Source organism: Microtus ochrogaster, linkage group LG1 (genome assembly GCF_000317375.1).
Source record: "Microtus ochrogaster isolate Prairie Vole_2 linkage group LG1, MicOch1.0, whole genome shotgun sequence".
In the NCBI taxonomy this organism is placed as follows: Eukaryota; Metazoa; Chordata; class Mammalia; order Rodentia; family Cricetidae; genus Microtus; species Microtus ochrogaster.
This window is the reverse complement of record NC_022027.1, coordinates 16,805,370-16,810,322: the sequence shown is the minus strand read 5'-3', so window position 1 is coordinate 16,810,322 and position 4,953 is coordinate 16,805,370. Positions and strand designations below refer to the sequence as shown.

Here is a 4,953-nt window from a genome sequence, read left to right as displayed (position 1 = left end):
AAAGCCTTCTATTAAAAAAATGAATGTATACTCATAATATTTTCTACATGGTGGGTCAAAATCAACAATTGAAACAACTTGTTTGCCAAAGCAAAATTAGCTGGTATACATTGAAAGCCATTTGTAATGCATATGAAACTAGAATTGTCATGATTATAGTAGAAGAAAAGTATAAATGTGAAGTAAAAAAATAACTTAGTTTTCATCTAAGTCCATCATATAAGCTACTCCTTGATTTGAAAATATAAAGTAACAGGTACTTAGTATTGCATGTGTTAATGTTCAGACCAAAAGTAAGAGAAGGAACTACCATGGAACATAAGAAAATACCAGTAATAAATGTTCAACAACACCAAATTCAAGCACTTTGTTCAATTGTACCAAATGGTGTACATAACCAGAAAGTGTTTATTCTACCTCCTGGCTTCTATTGCTGAACATTTCTTTGTGTACTTGTTATTTTTTAATTGCTTCAAGAAAATATATTTCATCTCACCAGAGTGACCTCTTCATATACATCTTCACCTCCCTACTTCCTGGTCTTAATTCTACACTCACAAAAAAAGAGCTACTTAAAGCAGAATGAGAATTAATCATACTGGATTTCCTGGTGAGTGTTCTCTATCAAGTGTCATGTGTGTCATCCTTGCTCTCATAGGGTAAATGGGGTAAAAGCAGCAATAACTTAATGGCTCTGACAGTTTCTTGTCATAACCCTGTCTCTGATTATAGGTCATATCATAGGGAAATAAAAATATACTAATCTTGACTCCTGGCACTCTTCTGTCATTTTACCTATGCAATTCCTAGATATCTTCACTCTCTGATTCAGTAATCTCCAAAATGATATAGATGATTTACATGAAATATAATTTTGAGGATTAAATATCTTAAGGTACATTCTTTCTGATGAAAAAGTACAAAATCATGCAGAACTTTCTAATGATAAGTCTCAGGCATTTTAGTGATTTGATCAGAGACATTACTCATAGATTAAAGATATCTGAGTAAACGCATACACACACACACACACACACACACACACACACACATCTTTGTGTTCCAGCTTGAGATTGATGAGTGTTAATCTTCTTATTTTTCTCTTCTGTGAATATCTTTATACTTTTACCTCAATTCTAGCAACATACTTCAACAGGAAAAGTTTTGGGGAAGGTATCTTCTGCATAGTAAAAATGCTTTTGCTGATCCTTAGAATAGGGAGTTAGATGGGCCCTGTAACCTTATAAAGCAACAAAAATAAAGTTGTATTTGTCTTGAAGTAACTATTTTAGCTAAGTGACTCCATAAATGCTTCCACTAAATCCCCCTTTCTTCTGAAAGATATTTTTACAAGACTCCTTATGTAGTGAATAATGCAAAATTAAGTACACAAATCAAATGTTTACTGATAAAATCTAAAAAAATATATTTTAAGTCTTTGGTATGCACATGATTTTATCATTTTTAATGATGAAAGCAATTTGTTGCTAAATGAAATAGACATGATTACATATTTTTACATAAGGAAATTTGACTTTTTGGAGCTGTAGCGTGTCTTCAAAGTCTATCAGAATTGAATGATTTGTTAAAACTTATAATAGTCAATGCCACTTCAAATAGCAAAATAAATACCAAAAATACTACATTAATTCAAAATTAATCTTTTTTAGGAGACTAAAGTTAGCAAACCAAATGGAAATCTTTAAAACCCATCATACTACAAGCCAAAGGTATACTAGTTTGTTTTTTTTTTTATTTTTTTTAAGGTATACTAGTTTTATTGGAACATGCATGGTGAGGAATAATGATAGAAGACAATAACATTTTGGGTTTCTGTAATTAAAACATTATGTTTGCACAAGAGAAAATACTTTGCATGTGAAGTATAAACACCTCAACCCCTAATATACAATAGCCTCCAACCTGAGGCCAGGCATTTCAAGCAGTGTTCATTATTGTTCCATGGCAGGAAAGCATGCCTGGAACAGTGTGTGCATACTGTGGGTTATGAACCACACTGCATGCAGCAGTGTGATGTGTTATTGCTAAGTGCTGAGATAACCACCCTCAATTCATTACACATTTGATTTTACATACAACCTTTAATTTTGTTGCTTTTCATGTGCCTTACATTCAGCTATCATAATATAGATGCTGTCTCATGCCTCTGTTTAAGGAAGTGGAGTCCTGGCGACTTTTGAAATCAGAGATATGAGACTACATTTTATTGTACATTGCATTTGAGGGGAGATTTTATTGGTGAGAACATGAGATGAAGCCCACAAAATTACAGTCTCTAACACACAAGTGCATGCTCTCACATCACAGTTCATCTGCGAAATTTCATTTATAGAGTGCAAACTGGAGACAACAGTATCAAATAATAACTCATGAATCTTATACAAATATAAAATTAAAACAGGTTTTCTCATGTGTGTTTGTGTTATTTTGTTCATGGAGTGTAAAAATCATCCTTAAAAGGTAGCCTTAAGTCAGTAAGACAGACATGATTTTGTCAAACACACGAAAAGCTGTTTAAAGCGTTTTAGATTTGAGAGGTTATGAAATTCCTATTTTTATCTCTTGGTTTCACACCGATTCTATTTTGGATTCAGCTATTTCACAGGATGCTATTTTTATTTTTAAATCTTTGCTTAGCTACTTTAAAAAGACTCAAATTGAGCAAAGGAGGTAGATGCAAATTCTACCCTGGTGTTTGAATAGGGTAAAAATCAAAGTATGCATGTGTAAATATGGCACACACATAATGCTTAGAGTATGAACACAAATATACTAATAATTCATGTCAGATGTAAAGACATTTTGGAATTCTCACATACCTATAATGTAGTGTTTTTCTTTCTAATACTTAAATTATATTAAATTATTAAATAATATTCTAATAAAATACTTGTTTAGCTAACCAAATCTTCTAAAAAATGTAGTTCTTATTCAAGTTCAATCTGCCCCTGTTCAAAGAGTTAAATCTTTTTTTCTAGGAAATCACAAAAAGAAATACATAATTAAAGGGTAACTAGCTTGAATGCAATAAAAAATTTTCCCTTGCCAGCGTTTATGCAAAGGTCATATAGCCTAAAAATTGCTCAGCACTTAAGAGCAGAGGTCCTGAGTCAGATGTCTAATATACTACCATTTCCTTGTGGAAGTCTCCTGCTAACCTCCAGCTTCAGTTTCAAGCCCTTGTTCTTCTCTTTTCAGTTCTCTTTGGGAGATAAGAATGACACTTGATGGATCCCTGTCACATACATAACCAAACCTCCTCAAGTGGTTAGCTTCTGATTGGGTAAGATAAAGGCAATGAATTTTTGATTAGGACAGGAGTTCATCTGAGTCCAACATTTCTACACTTCATTCAGTTTTGCCAATAAGTGTATTTCTTTTTCTTCCCACAAGCAGATGTCCGAAGGAAAGTTGATTCCCTCAATTCCCAGTAACCACATGGCAGCTTGCAATTGTCTGTAATTCCAGTTCTAGGAGACCCAATATCCTACAGATAATAAATACCTTCAGTAATGTGGCAGGATACAAAATCAACTCAAAAATATCTATAGCCCTCCTATATACAAATGATAAAGAAGTTGAGAATGATATCAGAGAAATATTAATTAATAAATTCATAATAGCCACAAATACAATAAAATATCTTGGGGGGTAACACTAACCAAAAAAGTGAAAGACCTGTTTGACAAGAACTGTAAGTTTTGAAGAAAGAAATTGAATAAGAAATCAGAAAATGGAAAGATCTCCTATGCTCTTGGATCTGTAGAATAAAAATTAAAAATGATAATCCCATCAAAAGCAATCTACAGATTCAATGCAATTCCCATCAACATCCTAATACAATTCTTCACAGACCTTGAAAGAACAATACTCAACTTCATATAAAACAGAACAAAACAAAACAGGATAGCCAAAACAATCCTGTACAATGAAGGAACTTCCAGAGAAAGCACCATCTCTGACATCACACTCTGTCATAGAACTACAGTAATAAAATCAGCTTGGTATTGGTATAAAAACAGACACGTTGACCAATTGAATCAAATCAAAGACATTGATATTAATTAATTCACACAAATATGAACACCCAATTTTTGGCAAAGAAGCTAAAATTATACAATGGAAAAAAGAAAGCCTCTTCAACAAAATGAGATGGCATAACTAGATGTAAACATGTAGAAGAATGTAAATAGATCCATATCTATCCCCATGCATAAAACTCAAGTCCAAATGGAGTAAAGACCTCAATATAAATCTGACTATACTGAACCTGATAGAAGAAAAAGTGAGAAGTAGCCTTCAATGCATGAGCACAGGAGACCACTTCCTAAATATAACACCAGTAGCACAGACATTGAGTGCAATAATAAATAATCGGTGCCTCCTGAAATTGAGAAGCTTCTGTAAAGCAAAGGACACAGTCAATAAGACAAAAAGGCAACTTGCTGAATGGGAAAAGATCTTCATCCACATCAGACAGAGGACTGATCTACAAAATACATAAAGAACTCAAGAAATTAGACATCAAAATGCCAAATAATCCAATTTAAAAAAAATGGGTTGGTTACAGATCTAAACGGAAAATTCTCAACAGAAAAATCTCAAATGGACAAAAGACACTAAAGGAAATGTTTAACTTTCCTAGCCATCTGGGAAATACAAAACAACTCTCAAATACCAACTTACACTAGTCAGAATGACTAAGATAAACAAACAAACAAACAAACAATGATAGCATATGCTGGAGAGGGTGCAGAGTAAAGAAAACAGTCCCCCATACTGGTGACAATGCAAACTTGTACAACCACTTTGGAAATCAGTATGGTGGTTTCTCAGAAAACTGGGAAAAATTCAGGCACCCTCTCCTCTATTGCTCAGGGTCTTAGTTAGGGTCATCCTTGTGGATTACTGGGAACTTCACTAGTGCCAGGT

The 4,953-nt window shown here is 33.4% G+C and overlaps 1 pseudogene; it reads left to right on the top strand.

Annotated features, from left to right (window-relative positions):
- Positions 1-582: 582 nt before the first annotated feature.
- The window catches only part of LOC101995380, an 8,917-nt pseudogene continuing 4,546 nt past the window's right edge, over positions 583-4,953 (top strand).